We start from the raw sequence: 22532 nt of genomic DNA on the forward strand, positions 1-22532 counted from the left end.
TGATAAAAAAAAAATCCCTCAATCATTTTTTATCTCCATCTTGTTGTGATGACACTCATCTGAATTTGAAGTTGATCTGATGAAAGCCCTGGGACAAGTACGTAAAAGTAAAAATGTGGGATATTGCCAAAATGGCCACTAAAAGCAAAATGGCGGACTTCCTGTTGCGTTTTTCATAATGCTCCATGAGACTTTTTTTCATGACTGGTCACGATACACCTATATCCAGATTTTGATGAAAATCCGTTATGTGGAAACCTAGGGGCTGGTTCCAGGGGGCGCTGTAGAGCCATTTTGCCACGCCCAATTCCAATTACTCCAGAATACTAAAATATCCGCAGACCTTGAATTTCCTGCAAAGTTTCATAACTTTTTGAGCATGTCTAGACCCTGAAAAAGCCCCCCAAAGGGAAATAATAATAATAATAATAATAATAATAATAATAATAATAATAATAATAATAAAAATCCTTACAGATTCAATAGGGCCTCTCACCATTCGGTGCTCGGGCCCTAATAATAAAAATCCTTACAGATTCAATAGGGCCTCTCACCATTCGGTGCTCGGGCCCTAATAACTAGGGCTACGTTGTAGCACTTGCGGGCCCGAGCACCCGCACGTTGAAGCCTGTTGCGGTCGGTGGAGAGAGCGATCGATGACCAAGCGCACATCATCGATCGAGCATGCACTTCTCCACGTTAAATGCGTTTTGCGCTCTGCGGCAGTAGGTTTGCCAGTAGGTGGCGCCATCACTATTATTACGCACAGACATATATATCTGTTCATGTAGGCGCTCTGATGTAGCGTGAGCAATTTTGTGTCAATTGGACAATGTTAACACAACTTAATTTTCACACTGATCAGTAGGTGGCGCTATGACCCTGAACTAATATTTATATGTGGAGCTGTTCAGAATAGTATTGTGATCATAGGTCAGTAGTTTGGAGCCGGTTGGATAATGCAGAGTGGATTAACAAAGTACTTCCTGTTTCCTGGCGAATCAGTAGGTGGCGCTATGACACTGAGGAAATATTGACACATAGAGCTGTTCAGGCTTGGACTCTGACCATGTGACAGAAGTTTTGTAGTGATAGGACAATGCACAGTGGAGTTATGATAACATCGTGTCCTTTGGCGAAGGAAAATCCTTCGCCGCACATCAATGTTTACACGGTTTGAGGAAACGTCACAATTCTGACCATGATCTAATGACTTGACTGATCTGATTTGAGCTGTATATTGTAAATCAGCCAGGAGCAGTTCATCAAAGTATAAAACATGTCACTTCCTGTAGCCACCAGGGGGCGCTGTAATTTCAAGTCATAATTTCTGTGTAGATGTCATCAGGATGGCACCCTTGTCTTACATGTCTAGTTTGGACTCGATTGGACAATGTATGTCCGAGATACAGAACCTCGTGTTTTGATGGCGTTTAATCAAACTCAAGACGCCACGCCACGGTCACACGGTGTGACGAAAGGTCAATCTCTTAATCACTTTTTATCTCCATCCTGTTGTGATGGCACTGATCTTAATTTGAAGTTAATCTGATGAAAGCCCTGGGACAAGTGCATCAAGTAAAAATGTGGAATATGGAAAAAAAATGGCCACTTAATCCAAAATGGCGGCCTCCCTGTTTGGTCAAGCATACCTATCCAAGATATTTTTTTGTTTGTTATGAAACGACACATGTCCCGATAGATTTGTATAAATGTCGGCCATCGTAGTGCCGGGGTTGCCCTATAGGGGGCGCTGGTCAGTTTTTTTGCCACGCCCATTTCTTAAAACCATATGAATATCTTCAGGGGGGGGCTGTTGTTACACACATGTAGTTTGAGAGAGATAGAATCATGAACACTGAAGTTACAGCAATTTCGTGTTTCACGGCGAGTTGATGAACTTTAATGCCACGCCATTCATATGGCGTTTGACGAAAAGTCACGGTAATCTTATGTCTTCATTGTCAATGTCTTGGGACCCATTTGATACAGTTTGACATGGTTGAGGTCAGTGGATGAGGAGAAATTCATCCAAGTGTAAGACAAGCAAAAAACAAGACATTTCCTGTTGCCACCAGGGGGCGCTGCGGTTTTAAGTCATCATTTATGCATAGATGTCATCAGGCGGGGACTATTGTCTTACATGTCTAGTTTGGACTTGATTGGAACATGTATGTCCGAGATACAGATGCCCGTGTTTTGATGGCGTGTAACCAATTTTTAGCGCCATGCCACGGTCACACGGTGTGATAAAAAAAAAATCCCTCAATCATTTTTTATCTCCATCTTGTTGTGATGACACTCATCTGAATTTGAAGTTGATCTGATGAAAGCCCTGGGACAAGTACGTAAAAGTAAAAATGTGGGATATTGCCAAAATGGCCACTAAAAGCAAAATGGCGGACTTCCTGTTGCGTTTTTCATAATGCTCCATGAGACTTTTTTTCATGACTGGTCACGATACACCTATATCCAGATTTTGATGAAAATCCGTTATTTGGAAACCTAGGGGCTGGTTCCAGGGGGCGCTGTAGAGCCATTTTGCCACGCCCAATTCCAATTACTCCAGAATACTAAAATATCCGCAGACCTTGAATTTCCTGCAAAGTTTCATAACTTTTTGAGCATGTCTAGACCCTGAAAAAGCCCCCCAAAGGGAAATAATAATAATAATAATAATAATAATAATAATAAAAATCCTTACAGATTCAATAGGGCCTCTCACCATTCGGTGCTCGGGCCCTAACTAGGGCTACGTTGTAGCACTTGCGGGCCCGAGCACCCGCACGTTGAAGCCTGTTGCGGTCGGTGGAGAGAGCGATCGATGACCAAGCGCACATCATCGATCGAGCATGCACTTCTCCACGTTAAATGCGTTTTGCGCTCTGCGGCAGTAGGTTTGCCAGTAGGTGGCGCCATCACTATTATTACGCACAGACATATATATCTGTTCATGTAGGCGCTCTGATGTAGCGTGAGCAATTTTGTGTCAATTGGACAATGTTAACACAACTTAATTTTCACACTGATCAGTAGGTGGCGCTATGACCCTGATCTAATATTTATATGTGGAGCTGTTCAGATCAGTATTGTGATCATAGGTCAGTAGTTTGGAGCCGGTTGGATAATGCAGAGTGGATTAACAAAGTACTTCCTGTTTCCTGGCGAATCAGTAGGTGGCGCTATGACACTGAGGAAATATTGACACATAGAGCTGTTCAGGCTTGTACTCTTATCATGTGACAGAAGTTTGTTAGTGATAGGACAATGCACAGTGGACTTATGAAAACATTGTGTCCTTTGGCGAAGGATGATCCTTCGCCGCACCTCAACGTTTAAATGGTTTGAGGAAATGTCACAATTCTGACCTTGATTCAATGACTTGACTGAGCTCATTTGAGCTGTATATCTTAAAGCAGCCAGGAGCAGTTCATCAAAGTATAAAACATGTCACTTCCTGTAGCCACCAGGGGGCGCTGTAATTTCAAGTCATAATTTCTGTGTAGATGTCATCAGGATGGCACCCTTGTCTTACATGTCTAGTTTGGACTCGATTGGACAATGTATGTCCGAGATACAGAACCTCGTGTTTTGATGGCGTTTAATCAAACTCAAGACGCCACGCCACGGTCACACGGTGTGACGAAAGGTCAATCTCTTAATCACTTTTTATCTCCATCTTGTTGTGATGGCACTGATCTTAATTTGAAGTTAATCTGATGAAAGCCCTGGGACAAGTGCATCAAGTAAAAATGTGGAATATGGAAAAAAAATGGCCACTTAATCCAAAATGGCGGCCTCCCTGTTTGGTCAAGCATACCTATCCAAGATATTTTTTTGTTTGTTATGAAACGACACATGTCCCGATAGATTTGTATAAATGTCGGCCATCGTAGTGCCGGGGTTGCCCTATAGGGGGCGCTGGTCAGTTTTTTTGCCACGCCCATTTCTTAAAACCATATGAATATCTTCGGGGGGGGCTGTTGTTACACACATGTAGTTTGAGAGAGATAGAATCATGAACACTGAAGTTACAGCAATTTCGTGTTTCACGGCGAGTTGATGAACTTTAATGCCACGCCATTCATATGGCGTTTGACGAAAAGTCACGGTAATCTTATGTCTTCATTGTCAATGTCTTGGGACCCATTTGATACAGTTTGACATGGTTGAGGTCAGTGGATGAGGAGAAATTCATCCAAGTGTAAGACAAGCAAAAAACAAGACATTTCCTGTTGCCACCAGGGGGCGCTGCGGTTTTAAGTCATCATTTATGCATAGATGTCATCAGGCGGGGACTATTGTCTTACATGTCTAGTTTGGACTTGATTGGAACATGTATGTCCGAGATACAGATGCCCGTGTTTTGATGGCGTGTAACCAATTTTTAACGCCATGCCACGGTCACACGGTGTGATAAAAAAAAAATCCCTCAATCATTTTTTATCTCCATCTTGTTGTGATGACACTCATCTGAATTTGAAGTTGATCTGATGAAAGCCCTGGGACAAGTACGTAAAAGTAAAAATGTGGGATATTGCCAAAATGGCCACTAAAAGCAAAATGGCGGACTTCCTGTTGCGTTTTTCATAATGCTCCATGAGACTTTTTTTCATGACTGGTCACGATACACCTATATCCAGATTTTGATGAAAATCCGTTATGTGGAAACCTAGGGGCTGGTTCCAGGGGGCGCTGTAGAGCCATTTTGCCACGCCCAATTCCAATTACTCCAGAATACTAAAATATCCGCAGACCTTGAATTTCCTGCAAAGTTTCATAACTTTTTGAGCATGTCTAGACCCTGAAAAAGCCCCCCAAAGGGAAATAATAATAATAATAATAATAATAATAATAATAAAAATCCTTACAGATTCAATAGGGCCTCTCACCATTCGGTGCTCGGGCCCTAATAATAATAATAACTAGGGCTACGTTGTAGCACTTGCGGGCCCGAGCACCCGCACGTTGAAGCCTGTTGCGGTCGGTGGAGAGAGCGATCGATGACCAAGCGCACATCATCGATCGAGCATGCACTTCTCCACGTTGCATGCGTTTTGCGCTCTGCGGCAGTAGGTTTGCCAGTAGGTGGCGCCATCACTATTATTACACACAGACATATAGATCTGTTCAAGTAGGCGCTCTGATGTAGCGTGAGAAATTTTGTGTCAATTGGACAATGTTTCCGCAACTTAATTTTCACACTGATCAATAGGTGGCGCTATGATCCTGAACTAATATTCATATATGGAGCTGTTCTATTCAGGATTGTGATCATAGGTCAGTAGTTTGGAGCCGGTTGGATAATGCAGAGTGGATTAACAAAGTACTTCCTGTTTCCTGGCGAATCAGTAGGTGGCGCTATGACACTGAGGAAATATTGACACATAGAGCTGTTCAGGCTTGGACTCTGACCATGTGACAGAAGTTTTGTAGTGATAGGACAATGCACAGTGAAGTTATGATAACATCGTGTCCTTTGGCGAAGGAAAATCCTTCGCCGCACATCAATGTTTACACGGTTTGAGGAAACGTCACAATTCTGACCATGATCTAATGACTTGACTGATCTGATTTGAGCTGTATATTGTAAATCAGCCAGGAGCAGTTCATCAAAGTATAAAACATGTCACTTCCTGTAGCCACCAGGGGGCGCTGTAATTTCAAGTCATAATTTCTGTGTAGATGTCATCAGGATGGCACCCTTGTCTTACATGTCTAGTTTGGACTCGATTGGACAATGTATGTCCGAGATACAGAACCTCGTGTTTTGATGGCGTTTAATCAAACTCAAGACGCCACGCCACGGTCACACGGTGTGACGAAAGGTCAATCTCTTAATCACTTTTTATCTCCATCTTGTTGTGATGGCACTGATCTTAATTTGAAGTTAATCTGATGAAAGCCCTGGGACAAGTGCATCAAGTAAAAATGTGGAATATGGAAAAAAAATGGCCACTTAATCCAAAATGGCGGCCTCCCTGTTTGGTCAAGCATACCTATCCAAGATATTTTTTTGTTTGTTATGAAACGACACATGTTCCGATAGATTTGTATAAATGTCGGCCATCGTAGTGCCGGGGTTGCCCTATAGGGGGCGCTGGTCAGTTTTTTTGCCACGCCCATTTCTTAAAACCATATGAATATCTTCAGGGGGGGGCTGTTGTTACACACATGTAGTTTGAGAGAGATAGAATCATGAACACTGAAGTTACAGCAATTTCGTGTTTCACGGCGAGTTGATGAACTTTAATGCCACGCCATTCATATGGCGTTTGACGAAAAGTCACGGTAATCTTATGTCTTCATTGTCAATGTCTTGGGACCCATTTGATACAGTTTGACATGGTTGAGGTCAGTGGATGAGGAGAAATTCATCCAAGTGTAAGACAAGCAAAAAACAAGACATTTCCTGTTGCCACCAGGGGGCGCTGCGGTTTTAAGTCATCATTTATGCATAGATGTCATCAGGCGGGGACTATTGTCTTACATGTCTAGTTTGGACTTGATTGGAACATGTATGTCCGAGATACAGATGCCCGTGTTTTGATGGCGTGTAACCAATTTTTAACGCCATGCCACGGTCACACGGTGTGATAAAAAAAAAATCCCTCAATCATTTTTTATCTCCATCTTGTTGTGATGACACTCATCTGAATTTGAAGTTGATCTGATGAAAGCCCTGGGACAAGTACGTAAAAGTAAAAATGTGGGATATTGCCAAAATTGCCACTAAAAGCAAAATGGCGGACTTCCTGTTGCGTTTTTCATAATGCTCCATGAGACTTTTTTTCATGACTGGTCACGATACACCTATATCCAGATTTTGATGAAAATCCATTATGTGGAAACCTAGGGGCTGGTTCCAGGGGGCGCTGTAGAGCCATTTTGCCACGCCCAATTCCAATTACTCCAGAATACTAAAATATCCGCAGACCTTGAATTTCCTGCAAAGTTTCATAACTTTTTGAGCATGTCTAGACCCTGAAAAAGCCCCCCAAAGGGAAATAATAATAATAACTAGGGCTACGTTGTAGCACTTGCGGGCCCGAGCACCCGCACGTTGAAGCCTGTTGCGGTCGGTGGAGAGAGCGATCGATGACCAAGCGCACATCATCGATCGAGCATGCACTTCTCCACGTTAAATGCGTTGTGCGCTCTGCGGCAGTAGGTTTGCCAGTAGGTGGAGCCATCACTATTATTACGCACAGACATATAGATCTGTTCAGGTAGGCGCTCTGATGTAGCGTGAGAAATTTTGTGTCAATTGGACAATGTTTCCGCAACTTAATTTTCACACTGATCAATAGGTGGCGCTATGATCCTGAACTAATATTCATATATGGAGCTTTTCTATTCAGGATTGTGATCATAGGTCAGTAGTTTGGAGCCGGTTGGATAATGCAGAGTGGATTAACAAAGTACTTCCTGTTTCCTGGCGAATCAGTAGGTGGCGCTATGACACTGAGGAAATATTGACACATAGAGCTGTTCAGGCTTGGACTCTGACCATGTGACAGAAGTTTTGTAGTGATAGGACAATGCATAGTGGAGTTATGATAACATCGTGTCCTTTGGCGAAGGAAAATCCTTCGCCGCACATCAATGTTTACACGGTTTGAGGAAACGTCACAATTCTGACCATGATCTAATGACTTGACTGATCTGATTTGAGCTGTATATTGTAAATCAGCCAGGAGCAGTTCATCAAAGTATAAAACATGTAACTTCCTGTAGCCACCAGGGGGCGCTGTAATTTCAAGTCATAATTTCTGTGTAGATGTCATCAGGATGGCACCCTTGTCTTACATGTCTAGTTTGGACTCGATTGGACAATGTATGTCCGAGATACAGAACCTCGTGTTTTGATGGCGTTTAATCAAACTCAAGACGCCACGCCACGGTCACACGGTGTGACGAAAGGTCAATCTCTTAATCACTTTTTATCTCCATCTTGTTGTGATGGCACTGATCTTAATTTGAAGTTAATCTGATGAAAGCCCTGGGACAAGTGCATCAAGTAAAAATGTGGAATATGGAAAAAAGATGGCCACTTAATCCAAAATGGCGGCCTCCCTGTTTGGTCAAGCATACCTATCCAAGATATTTTTTTGTTTGTTATGAAACGACACATGTCCCGATAGATTTGTATAAATGTCGGCCATCGTAGTGCCGGGGTTGCCCTATAGGGGGCGCTGGTCAGTTTTTTTGCCACGCCCATTTCTTAAAACCATATGAATATCTTCAGGGGGGGGCTGTTGTTACACACATGTAGTTTGAGAGAGATAGAATCATGAACACTGAAGTTACAGCAATTTCGTGTTTCACGGCGAGTTGATGAACTTTAATGCCACGCCATTCATATGGCGTTTGACGAAAAGTCACGGTAATCTTATGTCTTCATTGTCAATGTCTTGGGACCCATTTGATACAGTTTGACATGGTTGAGGTCAGTGGATGAGGAGAAATTCATCCAAGTGTAAGACAAGCAAAAAACAAGACATTTCCTGCTGCCACCAGGGGGCGCTGCGGTTTTAAGTCATCATTTATGCATAGATGTCATCAGGCGGGGACTATTGTCTTACATGTCTAGTTTGGACTTGATTGGAACATGTATGTCCGAGATACAGATGCCCGTGTTTTGATGGCGTGTAACCAATTTTTAACGCCATGCCACGGTCACACGGTGTGATAAAAAAAAAATCCCTCAATCATTTTTTATCTCCATCTTGTTGTGATGACACTCATCTGAATTTGAAGTTGATCTGATGAAAGCCCTGGGACAAGTACGTAAAAGTAAAAATGTGGGATATTACCAAAATGGCCACTAAAAGCAAAATGGCGGACTTCCTGTTGCGTTTTTCATAATGCTCCATGAGACTTTTTTTCATGACTGGTCACGATACACCTATATCCAGATTTTGATGAAAATCCGTTATGTGGAAACCTAGGGGCTGGTTCCAGGGGGCGCTGTAGAGCCATTTTGCCACGCCCAATTCCAATTACTCCAGAATACTAAAATATCCGCAGACCTTGAATTTCCTGCAAAGTTTCATAACTTTTTGAGCATGTCTAGACCCTGAAAAAGCCCCCCAAAGGGAAATAATAATAATAATAATAATAATAATAATAATAATAATAAAAATCCTTACAGATTCAATAGGGCCTCTCACCATTCGGTGCTCGGGCCCTAACTAGGGCTACGTTGTAGCACTTGCGGGCCCGAGCACCCGCACGTTGAAGCCTGTTGCGGTCGGTGGAGAGAGCGATCGATGACCAAGCGCACATCATCGATCGAGCATGCACTTCTCCACAATAAATGCGTTTTGCGCTCTGCGGCAGTAGGATTGCCAGTAGGTGGCGCCATCACTATTATTACGCACAGACATTTATTTATCTGTTCATGTAGGCGCTCTGATGTAGCGTGAGCAATTTTGTGTCAATCGGACAATGTTAACACAACTTAATATTCACACTGATCAGTAGGTGGCGCTATGACCCTAAACTAATATTTATATGTGGAGCTGTTCAGATTAGTATTGTGATCATAGGTCAGTAGTTTGGAGCCGGTTGGATAATGCAGAGTGGATTAACAAAGTACTTCCTGTTTCCTGGCGAATCAGTAGGTGGCGCTATGACACTGAGGAAATATTGACACATAGAGCTGTTCAGGCTTGTACTCTTATCATGTGACAGAAGTTTGGTAGTGATAGGACAATGCACAGTGGACTTATGAAAACATCGTGTCCTTTGGCGAAGGATGATCCTTCGCCAAACATCAATGTTTACATGGTTTGAGGAAATGTCACAATTCTGACCTTGATTCAATGACTTGACTGAGCTCATTTGAGCTGTATATCTTAAAGCAGCCAGGAGCAGTTCATCAAAGTATAAAACATGTCACTTCCTGTAGCCACCAGGGGGCGCTGTAATTTCAAGTCATAATTTCTGTGTAGATGTCATCAGGATGGTACCCTTGTCTTACATGTCTAGTTTGGACTCGATTGGACAATGTATGTCCGAGATACAGAACCTCGTGTTTTGATGGCGTTTAATCAAACTCAAGACGCCACGCCACGGTCACACGGTGTGACGAAAGGTCAATCTCTTAATCTCTTTTTATCTCCATCTTGTTGTGATGGCACTGATCTTAATTTGAAGTTAATCTGATGAAAGCCCTGGGACAAGTGCATCAAGTAAAAATGTGGAATATGGAAAAAAAATGGCCACTTAATCCAAAATGGCGGCCTCCCTGTTTGGTCAAGCATACCTATCCAAGATATTTTTTTGTTTGTTATGAAACGACACATGTCCCGATAGATTTGTATAAATGTCGGCCATCGTAGTGCCGGGGTTGCCCTATAGGGGGCGCTAGTCAGTTTTTTTGCCACGCCCATTTCTTAAAACCATATGAATATCTTCAGGGGGGGGCTGTTGTTACACACATGTAGTTTGAGAGAGATAGAATCATGAACACTGAAGTTACAGCAATTTCGTGTTTCACGGCAAGTTGATGAACTTTAATGCCACGCCATTCATATGGCGTTTGACGAAAAGGCACAGTTATCTTATGCCTTCATTATCAATGTCTTGAGACCCATTTGGTACAGTTTGACATGGTTGAGGTCAGTGGATGAGGAGGAATTCATCCAAGTGTAAGACAAGCAAAAAACAAGACATTTCCTGTTGCCACCAGGGGGCGCTGCGGTTTTAAGTCATCATTTATGCATAGATGTCATCAGGCGGGGACTATTGTCTTACATGTCTAGTTTGGACTTGATTGGAACATGTATGTCCGAGATACAGATGCCCGTGTTTTGATGGCGTGTAACCAATTTTTAACGCCATGCCACGGTCACACGGTGTGATAAAAAAAAAATCCCTCAATCATTTTTTATCTCCATCTTGTTGTGATGACACTCATCTGAATTTGAAGTTGATCTGATGAAAGCCCTGGGACAAGTACGTAAAAGTAAAAATGTGGGATATTGCCAAAATGGCCACTAAAAGCAAAATGGCGGACTTCCTGTTGCGTTTTTCATAATGCTCCATGAGACTTTTTTTCATGACTGGTCACGATACACCTATATCCAGATTTTGATGAAAATCCGTTATGTGGAAACCTAGGGGCTGGTTCCAGGGGGCGCTGTAGAGCCATTTTGCCACGCCCAATTCCAATTACTCCAGAATACTAAAATATCCGCAGACCTTGAATTTCCTGCAAAGTTTCATAACTTTTTGAGCATGTCTAGACCCTGAAAAAGCCCCCCAAAGGGAAATAATAATAATAATAATAATAATAATAATAATAATAATAAAAATCCTTACAGATTCAATAGGGCCTCTCACCATTCGGTGCTCGGGCCCTAATAATAATAACTAGGGCTACGTTGTAGCACTTGCGGGCCCGAGCACCCGCACGTTGAAGCCTGTTGCGGTCGGTGGAGAGAGCGATCGATGACCAAGCGCACATCATCGATCGAGCATGCACTTCTCCACGTTAAATGCGTTTTGCGCTCTGCGGCAGTAGGTTTGCCAGTAGGTGGCGCCATCACTATTATTACGCACAGACATATATATCTGTTCATGTAGGCGCTCTGATGTAGCGTGAGCAATTTTGTGTCAATCGGACAATGTTAACACAACTTAATTTTCACACTGATCAGTAGGTGGCGCTCTGACCCTGAACTAATATTTATATGTGGAGCTGTTCAGATCAGTATTGTGATCATAGGTCAGTAGTTTGGAGCCGGTTGGATAATGCAGAGTGGATTAACAAAGTACTTCCTGTTTCCTGGCGAATCAGTAGGTGGCGCTATGACAATGAGGAAATATTGACACATAGAGCTGTTCAGGCTTGTACTCTTATCATGTGACAGAAGTTTGGTAGTGATAGGACAATGCACAGTGGACTTATGATAACATCGTGTCCTTTGGCGAAGGAAAATCCTTCGCCGCACATCAATGTTTACACGGTTTGAGGAAACGTCACAATTCTGACCATGATCTAATGACTTGACTGATCTGATTTGAGCTGTATATTGTAAGTCAGCCAGGAGCAGTTCATCAAAGTATAAAACATGTCACTTCCTGTAGCCACCAGGGGGCGCTGTAATTTCAAGTCATAATTTCTGTGTAGATGTCATCAGGATGGCACCCTTGTCTTACATGTCTAGTTTGGACTCGATTGGACAATGTATGTCCGAGATACAGAACCTCGTGTTTTGATGGCGTTTAATCAAACTCAAGACGCCACGCCACGGTCACACGGTGTGACGAAAGGTCAATCTCTTAATCACTTTTTATCTCCATCTTGTTGTGATGGCACTGATCTTAATTTGAAGTTAATCTGATGAAAGCCCTGGGACAAGTGCATCAAGTAAAAATGTGGAATATGGAAAAAAAATGGCCACTTAATCCAAAATGGCGGCCTCCCTGTTTGGTCAAGCATACCTATCCAAGATATTTTTTTGTTTGTTATGAAACGACACATGTCCCGATAGATTTGTATAAATGTCGGCCATCGTAGTGCCGGGGTTGCCCTATAGGGGGCGCTGGTCAGTTTTTTTGCCACGCCCATTTCTTAAAACCATATGAATATCTTCAGGGGGGGGCTGTTGTTACACACATGTAGTTTGAGAGAGATAGAATCATGAACACTGAAGTTACAGCAATTTCGTGTTTCACGGCGAGTTGATGAACTTTAATGCCACGCCATTCATATGGCGTTTGACGAAAAGTCACGGTAATCTTATGTCTTCATTGTCAATGTCTTGGGACCCATTTGATACAGTTTGACATGGTTGAGGTCAGTGGATGAGGAGAAATTCATCCAAGTGTAAGACAAGCAAAAAACAAGACATTTCCTGTTGCCACCAGGGGGCGCTGCGGTTTTAAGTCATCATTTATGCATAGATGTCATCAGGCGGGGACTATTGTTTTACATGTCTAGTTTGGACTTGATTGGAACATGTATGTCCGAGATACAGATGCCCGTGTTTTGATGGCGTGTAACCAATTTTTAACGCCATGCCACGGTCACACGGTGTGATAAAAAAAAAATCCCTCAATCATTTTTTATCTCCATCTTGTTGTGATGACACTCATCTGAATTTGAAGTTGATCTGATGAAAGCCCTGGGACAAGTACGTAAAAGTAAAAATGTGGGATATTGCCAAAATGGCCACTAAAAGCAAAATGGCGGACTTCCTGTTGCGTTTTTCATAATGCTCCATGAGACTTTTTTTCATGACTGGTCACGATACACCTATATCCAGATTTTGATGAAAATCCGTTATGTGGAAACCTAGGGGCTGGTTCCAGGGGGCGCTGTAGAGCCATTTTGCCACGCCCAATTCCAATTACTCCAGAATACTAAAATATCCGCAGACCTTGAATTTCCTGCAAAGTTTCATAACTTTTTGAGCATGTCTAGACCCTGAAAAAGCCCCCCAAAGGGAAATAATAATAATAATAATAATAATAATAATAATAATAATAAAAATCCTTACAGATTCAATAGGGCCTCTCACCATTCGGTGCTCGGGCCCTAATAATAAAAATCCTTACAGATTCAATAGGGCCTCTCACCATTCGGTGCTCGGGCCCTAATAATAATAATAATAATAATAATAATAATAATAAAAATCCTTACAGATTCAATAGGGCCTCTCACCATTCGGTGCTCGGGCCCTAACTAGCTGTGCATGCAGTCTCACCAAACTACACGTCTCAATGTATGTTATGTCACAAAACTAAAATTAACACAATTAACACTCACTCTAACCCTAACTCTATTTGAATCTTTAAAAAATTTTAAAAGGACAGTTTTTGCTCCATGATAGACTAATGATCTGTCCATGATGTACCCTGCTTTTTATCAATAATGAGTTGTTACTTGCTCAATTTCTCACGGAGTCCTTTACCATTTCAAATACACTTACCGTGGGAAATCTGCACGTCTGCTACAAAGCGTTCTTTGCGGGGAAATTTGTGTGGTTTTGCAGCCAGGTCAGCAATGGCCCTCATCATTTCATTCCAGAGCGCTGCCAACTCGTCAGGGCGATCCAGGTCCCGAACCACATTTGATGGCACAGTAAGGATGATGTTGTAAAAAATTCCAACTCGGCCCAGGGTGAGGGAGCATTGCGCAACAAGGACCACTCTGCTGCTGTTGTCACACCTGAAGAAAACGAAGTAGGGCTATTCGAACGTTGGTTTTGAATTATTAACATTATGTGACATCTATAAGGTGACCGTTCATGGTTTTCTAGACTGCTTGAAAACGTCAAGGGATTGTCTAGCCTGACGTTGCCATACTCACAATTTTAGTCAGAATGTGAGTCTGATACCGCTCCATTGGGCGTGTTTCAACCGAACCAGAAAAAAAAATGCCTCGTCTCAATTGGATAGACCTACAACCAATCAGAGCAACGTAGTATGTGACCTATGTTAAGCGACTCATTGTGGGTTTTTTACTAACGCCGGGTTCACACCGGACGCTGAGGCGACGCCGAAGCGCAGCTAAGCCTTAAATAACAGCTGGCTTCCATCCACTCCCATGTTAAACCTCTGTGCGGGTCACACCAGAGGCTGAAGCGCCGAGCAGTACCAAGGCTGCCTAGCGCCGTGCAGAGATCGTTTCGGCGTCGAGTCTATTTTTTGCGCTTGACGCGAGCGTATCACACCAGGAAACTCACTGAAAAATGATTTTAAACGATATTGATTACATATTTTATATGATATAAATGATCGAATATGCATCCCATACTTTGAAGTCCCCTTCTGTTGTCCTGGAGTTTTAATTTTACCAATGACATTATTAAATGTCCCCCTCTGCCCATCCACTACAGCCCCACAAGCAGTGATAAAGATAAAAAGAGAGGGAGGGGGGCTACGTATTCTCCACATAGGCTTGAGTGGAGAATACTTAATTTACCCTCGACACCCGACATTTAACGGAGCAAACAGCGGAGAAGTTCTTCAACATGGATGACATCAAATTAATAATTAAAGTGGAGAAGAGCAGTGAGTTGTATGATCCTCGGAACAAGAAAGACAAATGTTGGGACGCTGTTGCTTAATGTTGGAGCAACAATTAAGTATATGCTTGAATACTACTGGATCAATGGGTGATATTATTAGTGCTGCCCGGCGGTTCAGCGTCACTTCAGTGTCCGGTGTGAACAGCCCAAGCGCCGGCACGATAGGGATTAGCGCGGCCTCAGAGTTCTCTGTTCCTCTTTCAAAATGAATGCGCCGTCGATGTCTTCTAAAACAGACTCAATGGCAGCATCTACACATCTCAGCTCTCGAGTGGCAGGCATGTTTGTTGAAAACAAATTCAACCCAAGCGCACTTTGATGACGTGGTTGATTACGTTACCGTTGATCATCTGTCCATCATCGTATAAAGTCCGCCCTGACAATCTGATTGGTCCAGTCACTTTCGAACCGGGCATAATTTCTCTCCAATGGAGCGACTCTAGACCGAACTTCCCGACCTCAAATGTTGTGGGCGTGGCTAAGTTCATCTGGCATCCAGGCTAGGGATTGTCAGTAATGGTCCATAGAACTGTAAATCTCCATTAAAACAATGATGAAACAATGCAAAAGGTCCATGAAAAGCGGAGGCTAATGAAATAAATCTGTCAGTTTGAGCATCTAATAAGTAAATAGCAACCTGACGAGAGGACAATGGAGTAGCTGTGTTCCGATCCTTATGGATATTTTAAAAGTGTATTTATTGTTCATTTGACCCAAGTCCATGTCCCCTGTAAGAGTTAACGTGGCACAAAGAAGGGTGAGGTAAGTTTTAAATGGACACTTGCTCAATCAAGGTCACAACACTGAAATTGTCTCAGCAAACAAGAGATGTTTAATGAGAACTATAAGGACATAATAAGAACATTTTAAATTAAATTATCTTACTCTATGTTGCTCTGAGTCCCAGAACAACCATAGTTATCCCACACACACACACATCAGCAAACATATAGCATAGCTCCAAACAACACGTACTCACCACATTTATAATATGGCACAGATACACCCATCTGCACTGTGACATGTACCCCCTCCACTTTTGCTTTGGGTGGGGCCACCACGTAGAGGAGTCCACCCCAGAGGTTGTACACCTGCATCATCTCTGTGGTTATGGGAAATTGTTCATGAACACTTGGTGCTCTCTTCAACTCTGCATGATTCAGCCTGTCTGTTTGACAGCCTATCTGGATCTGAGGATGACAAGGAATATGTTTTGCTGCTTTGAAAACAGGACTGTGGAGCAGTAACTATATTGTTTGATGCATGACTGCCAACAGTCGTTACCAGTCCTACTGCGTACAAGACACACCTGCTTCATGTGATAGCTATTAAGGATTTGTATTGCTTTATCAGATTTCGTTTTGATTCTAAAAATCTTCATTTTACTATCCACTTGCACTAGATTGTGTAGACTTTACCTTCCATCCATTGTTGACTATGTCTGCTGGTATGGTCATGTAGGTCTTCATTCCAGGTGAGAGGTAGAGACCTGTACTGATCCACTCCTCCAATTCTGAGACACACACACACAGAGAGAGAGAGAGCAAAGGTCACATTCTGTGGTATTTGCATTAAAAAATATATACAAGAGACATTTCAGCATTCTTGTTATTAGGAGAAAGGCTGTACCAAGCAGCTCCATAGGTAAACCTTTATTCAATGTTTAAATCAATTTCTGGGTCAAAATGTGACCTAGGCTCATTTTGATTTAATGCTAATGACACTGTTACAAAGTACTGTGCTCTTGTACAGGTCAGTGAATACTAGTCCAAATTACCCTCTATCACCTCATATTTGACAAAGGAAGCAGTGGAGACAGATTCCATGAGATGTCATTATTTTTAACTTAACTTTCCTGGTTACGAACCTGAAATCTTGAAATGTGGGTTCCCTATGCTTTAGAGTAAGCTCTTTTAATTTATTCTCCATTTGTGTTGTCTGTTTTTAATGAGGTTGTCTTGGTTTAGTTAAACAAATATAATAACAGTGAGATCTGTGTGCACATATTGTATACAAGTCTGACCTGCTGTGTTAACATTAAGCTTGATCCTGTGGTTATAGATAACTGGCATCAAATGATTATCCTTAATGAGGTAGGGCAGGAGAGCATCGGGATCCGGGCAAACTTTGTACACCTCTGTCCCCACACTGAGGAGAAGTTGGTGTTTGGGGCTCTTCACAGGACATCCTTCACACACCTCGAAAGACAATAAATATAGTTAACAATGTTGTTACGGTTTGGTGGAGGAGATGGACCCAGGATGCAGAGGTTACAAACAAAAAAGGTATACAATATAAGAAAAGGCTTTAAACAAGACAAAAACAAAACACTAAGACTAGCAGGCAAGTTCTGGCGACAAAGCGCACAGAGAACAAGGAAGCAGGAGAAGCTGGTCGAGACAGCAGAAACAGACAAACCATATCTGACACGTGTGGAAATGAGTAGACAACGAGTACTAACTGACAAAGGGCTTGGGGAACACAGGGGCTTAAATAGAGAAACAGAGGGAAGGCAGGAGCAATTAACCACAGGTGAAACACATGAGGACTGGGAAGACAATCACCGAAAGGAAGTGAAGATAGAAACCACACACAAGGGACAGATACTACAAGATACTACAAAATAAAACAGGAAACAGAAAATCCACTGATGAGACTAAAATTAACAAACTAAAATGTCAGGACATCACAGTACCCCCCCCTCAAGGACTGGATCCCAGACGGCCCATAACCGAGACGGGTGGGAGGAGGGGAGAACCGGAGGAGAGAATCGGGGAGGTGCCCAGGGTCTCAAGCCGACGGCTCCGTGGCCGCTCCGGGGCTGAGCACAGAGGCCCGGGAGGACGGCGCCGTGGCCGCTCAAGGGCAGAGTTCTTAGGCTCGGGAGGGCGGCACCGTGGCCGCTCGGGGACAGAGTTCTTAGGCTCGTGGGGGCGGCGCCTTAGCCGCTCAGGGACAGAGTTCTGAGGCTCGTGGGGGCGGCGCCTTAGCCGCTCAGGGACAGAGTTCTGAGACTTGGGAGGGCGGCGCCGTGGCCGCTCAGGGACAGAGTTCTTAGGCTCGGGAGGGCGGCCCGGAGGCCGGTCAGGGACAGAGTACATAATCCCAGGAAGACGGCACCGTAGCCACTCAAGGGCCGGGTTCAGAGGCTCCACATGTAATGAGCACCGCGGCGCAGCCCTCAGCCCCTGACTTGGTGCTGAAAACGGAGCTGCAGCAGCTCGGACATCTGATGCCGGAACCGCTGTGACGTCGCTGGGGAAACTCAGGCGCAGGACAGGGACCGGAGCAGACTCCGCAGGGACCTGAGACGCCGGAAGAGGTGACAAGCCGGCCGGGAAACCCCAGCTTGGGGCAGGGACCGGAGCAGGTGCCTCGAGGACCTCTGACGCCTGCAGAGCAGAGACGCCCGCCGGAAGCCGCCGCAGAGCAGGGACTGGAGCCGATGCTGGGGTGAGTACCTCTGACGTCAGAGAGTGACAGACATCAGCTGGGAGCCGACGGCGCGGAGCAGGGACTGGAGCCGACGCCGCTGTGAGGACCTCTGACGTCAGAAGAGAAGAGACATCAGACGGGAACCTCCGCCGTGGAGCAGGGACTGGAGCCAACGCCGGTGTGAGGATCTCCGACGCCGAAACACAGGGGACGTCAGCCGAGAGCCTCCGGCGTGGAGCAGGCACTGGAGCAGGGACTGGGAAAGCCGCCGCTGTGAGGACCACTGACGTCGGAGAACGCAAGACATCAGCTGGGAGCCTCCGGCGTGGAGCTGGGACCGGAGCAGGTGCTGCAGCAGACGCCGCTGTGAGGACCACTGACGTCGGTGAACGAGAGACATCAGCTGGGAGCCTCCGGCGCGGAGCTGGGACCGGAGCAGGTGCTGGAGCAGACGCCGCTGTGAGGACCACTGACGTCGGAGAACGAGAGACATCAGCTGGGAGCATCCGGCGCGGAGCAGGCACTGGAGCCAACGCCGGTGTGAGGATCTCCGACGCCAAAACACAGGGGACATCAGCCGAGAGCCTCCGGCGCGGAGCAAGGGACTGCCACACTGTCGGGACTGGAGGTGGCTGGTCCCTGTGAGCATGCTGCTGGAGGGATTGGCTTCTGCTGTGGATCCCCCCTCTCCAACGTCCGCAACCCGCCACAGGAAACCCCTTGAGGTTGCGGGGTCCCCAAAAGGCCCTGCCGCTTCCAGCGTACAGGACTACGGCTGGGGCTGGAGCCTGCGAGCTGGCCTTAGAGATGCTGGGGCACTGCTCCGACCTCTGCCACCAACCGCAGACCTCTGCTGCAGGCTGCGGGGTCCACCAAAAGCCAGGCGGGTTCCAAAAAACGGGTTAGAGGAAGGGACTGTATGGCTGCGCAGCTTCCTCAACCTCTCCTGCACCTCCGGGAGGTATGGCACGGTGTGGCTCACCCACGGTCGATCCTTCAGCCAGGCCTTCACTACCAAGATCTCCCTCAGGGTCTCCGCAGGGTCTGGGGATCATTCCTCCAGCTCAGACATCAGAAAATCAAAATAATAAACTCTTTCAAAAAATAAATTAACCTCTGCTGGGTCCATAGTTTGGTCGGTTCGTTCTGTTACGGTTTGGTGGAGGAGATGGACCCAGGATGCAGAGGTTACAAACAAAAAAGGTATACAATATAAGAAAAGGCTTTAAACAAGACAAAAACAAATCACTAACACTAGCAGGTAAGTTCTGGCGACAAAGCGCAAGAAGAACAAGGAAGCAGGTCGAGACAGCAGAAACAGACAAACCATATCTGACACGTGTGGAAAGGAGTAGACAACAACGAGTACGAACCGACAAAGGGCTTGGGGAACACAGGGGCTTAAATAGAGAAACAGAGGGAAGGCAGGAGCAATTAACCACAGGTGAAACACATGAGGACTGGGAAGACAATCCCCGAAAGGAAGTGAAGATAGAAACCACACACAAAATAAAACAGGAAACAGAAAATACACTGATGAGACTAAAATTAACAAACTAAAATGACAGGACATCACAGTTGTTCTTTATCAACTGGCTGCTTGATAGCTGTACCTTAACCATTACATACATCATATGATGTATGAGATTACTAGTATAATGCTTTGGCAAAGTTCAATATCCAAAAAAGTCAAAAAATATTTGTGCTACTTTATTGGAAAATTCTATAAATAAGCACTGTTTTATCTACTCACCTGTGGCATGCCCGACTTCAATATGATATCAGTGAGGGTGGACAGGACCTGTGCATAGGAGTAGCTGTCATAATCTTTCATGGTCAAGTAGGTGGAACAGTCCGTGCTCAGCTTTTTCAGACATTCCTCCTCATGCTTGATAAGTTGTTCTCCTTTGGTGACATGTCCAGCAAAGCGGTGTGTGTAAAAGGTGGCGGAAGTGGTAGGTGTCTTTGATGGCCTGGCTGGCTACAGGGGCCTTGTATACACCACCACTGATTATTTCTCCCAACAGGCTCAAGCCCATTTTGTTCAAGATCTTGTTCCCTGAAAAACATTGGAGCAGAGGTAATCTTCTGTAACAGTTTGTAGATGTGATATTTAGTAACTTCTACATTTAGATTATACAGGATTATCTCAAATATTAGACAAACATGCATGCCCATTGGCAAAATGAAGATACCTTGTCTGTCTGAGTATTTTTTGGGGATATTTAAAAGTGCTACAAGTCAGCCATCTGGTCTTCTACAATGTTGAACCAACAGTATCAAGCTCAATCCTGTCTCTGCTCTGCAGCAATTCAGCTCCCCTGCAATGTTGTGAGGATCCTTGTGCATTTCCAACCACCCAATTCCAAGCCTGCTGTTTCCTCAGGTTCAGAAGCCTCTCTGAGCTGCCGTTTACGCAGGTTTCTTGATTCGATTGATTCTGTGGGTAATTGGCTTGTCATTAAGAGTTAATAAACTGTCCAGTACTCATTTGACTTTGCTTGTCATCAAATATATTCTGCTGCATTAAACAGCTATATTGTCATTGAACCAACAGCTGGCTGAAACTTTATAGCCCCAATAAGTTTATTTAAGAAATGCTTATTAAATGGCTCTATACCTTCTGAAACCTCCTTGCTTGCAGCTTTTCAATGTTCTTTTAAAGAAGGTGATGTCTCATGATGAACATCACGCTTGTAACCATGCAGGCATCCAGAAAGGGGACTCTCCTCTCTGTGTATGCTTTACCTGTGCTGCCTCTCTGTTCTTGCAACAATTAATATGCAGCAAGGTGAGATTCAAGATTCAAGATTCAAGAATTTTATCATCAAATGCACAGAGTTAACATTTAAGCAGTTGCTGGCAGTGACATGCTTGAGTCATAGGCTCTCTTCTAGCAATGCTCAAGAATTAAAAAAACAAAATTTAAATAAAAAAGTGTAAAATAGAATATCAAAAATGTAAAATATGAAATAAAATATATATAGCTAAATATATATATATATATATATATATATATATATATATATATATATATATATATATATATATATACAGCTGAAGAAAGAAAAAACAGTAGTGCAATTTTGTGCAATAGTGCAAATATGCCATGGAGTTTAAAAGTCTTATGGCCTGGGGGATGAAACTGTCTCTGAGCCTGGTGGTGCGGGCCCCGGATTCTGCGGTACCGTCGGCCAGACGGCAGCAGGCAAAAATCTTTATTGCTGGGGTGAAAGGGGTCTTTAATAATCCGGTTGCTCTTCTTCCTGCACCGCTGGGTATAGAGGTCCTCCATTGATGGTAGCGCCGTCCTGGTGATGTGCTGGGCAGACTTCACCACCCTCTGTAAAGCCTTACAGCTCAGGGCGGTGCAGCTGCCATACCAGGCAGCCAGTCAGGATGCTCTCTATGGTGCACCTGTAGAAGTTGCAGAGAATCCTGTCATCCATGTGGAGCTTCCGCAGCCTGCGGAGGAAGAAGAGTCGCTGCCTGGCCGTCTTCCTGGTGGAGTCTGCGTGGTCCACCGTGGTCCCGTTGATGGAAAGGGGGGCGCATTCTTCTCCTCGTCTCTTCCTGTAGTCCACGATCGGCTCCTTCATTTTGCCGACGTTGAGATGGAGGTTGTTGTCCTGGCACCAAGATGTCAGGGCTCTGACCTCCTCTCTGTTGGCCTTTTCATCGTCGCCGGTGATCAGGCCTATGACAGTGGTGTCATCAGCAAACTTGACGATGGTGTTGGAGCTGTGGGTGGCCACGCAGTCTTGCATGAACAGGGAGTACAGGAGAGGACTGAGCACGCAGCCCTGGGGGGCACCGGTGTTGAGAGTCAGGGTGGAAGATGTGGTGCTGCCGAACCGCATCGCCTGTGGTCTGCCCGTCAGGAAGTTCAGGATCCACTCACGGAGGGCGATGTTGAGCCCAAGGTCTCTGAGCTTGGTGACGAGCTTCAGGGGCACTATGGTGTTGAATGCTGAACTGTAGTCGATGAACAGCATTCTCACATAAGTGTCCCTCTGGTCCAGGTGGGAGAGGGCAGTGTGGAGGGTGAGGGAG

The 22532-nt window shown here is 44.5% G+C and overlaps 1 pseudogene; it reads right to left on the reverse strand.

The window, feature by feature from the left end:
* Nucleotides 1-22532, reverse strand: part of LOC128440802 (TRPM8 channel-associated factor homolog) — a 36759-nt pseudogene that overhangs the window by 9456 nt on the left and 4771 nt on the right.

The sequence above is a fragment of the Pleuronectes platessa genome, chromosome 5, assembly GCF_947347685.1.
Source record: "Pleuronectes platessa chromosome 5, fPlePla1.1, whole genome shotgun sequence".
NCBI classification, from domain to species: domain Eukaryota; kingdom Metazoa; phylum Chordata; class Actinopteri; order Pleuronectiformes; family Pleuronectidae; genus Pleuronectes; species Pleuronectes platessa.